The sequence below is a fragment of the Daktulosphaira vitifoliae genome, unplaced genomic scaffold (assembly GCF_025091365.1).
Source record: "Daktulosphaira vitifoliae isolate Bord-2020 unplaced genomic scaffold, ASM2509136v1 Scaffold_1, whole genome shotgun sequence".
Classification (NCBI taxonomy): domain Eukaryota; kingdom Metazoa; phylum Arthropoda; class Insecta; order Hemiptera; family Phylloxeridae; genus Daktulosphaira; species Daktulosphaira vitifoliae.
The window spans coordinates 19,345,040-19,345,616 of NW_026099572.1; positions in this window are offsets into that span (position 1 = coordinate 19,345,040).

The following is a 577-nucleotide window of genomic DNA, read 5'->3' on the forward strand; positions in this document are numbered from 1 at the left end:
TTACAGAGATCATCGTCACTGTTATTGAAAAAATTGTTTTCATCATTCTTGATTTTCTTTTCGTTTTCCATATGATTCATACAATCGATTCTACTATCTATATTAAAAAAACAATTGAAAAATAAAAGTAATAAATAATAAATTTAAAAATATACGTACTATTTTCATGATAGTGTTTAGAAGTACTTGCACCGTAATTTACTATACTCTGAGCATCACCTAAATTAAAAATTTAATTTAATTTAATAATAAATAATATCAATAAATTACATATGAAGCGTATACACTATTTTTCCGTTTCTATCATTAATTTGAATTAAATAACAATTATTCAAAAAATAATTTAAATTAAAAATTTAAGTAACAAATAGAATATAATTTAATGTAATTTATATTGAAAATTTATTCATTTGAGTAATAAATACAATATAATTTACTAACCTTTCAGAAAATTTACTCGTTGAACATGTCTTTTAACGTTATCTTTTCTCGAGGATTTTTATCACATAAAACACAATCATAAAAATCATTTTTATGTACAGTATCGGCATGACGTTTTAAATCCTTTGAAAAATTA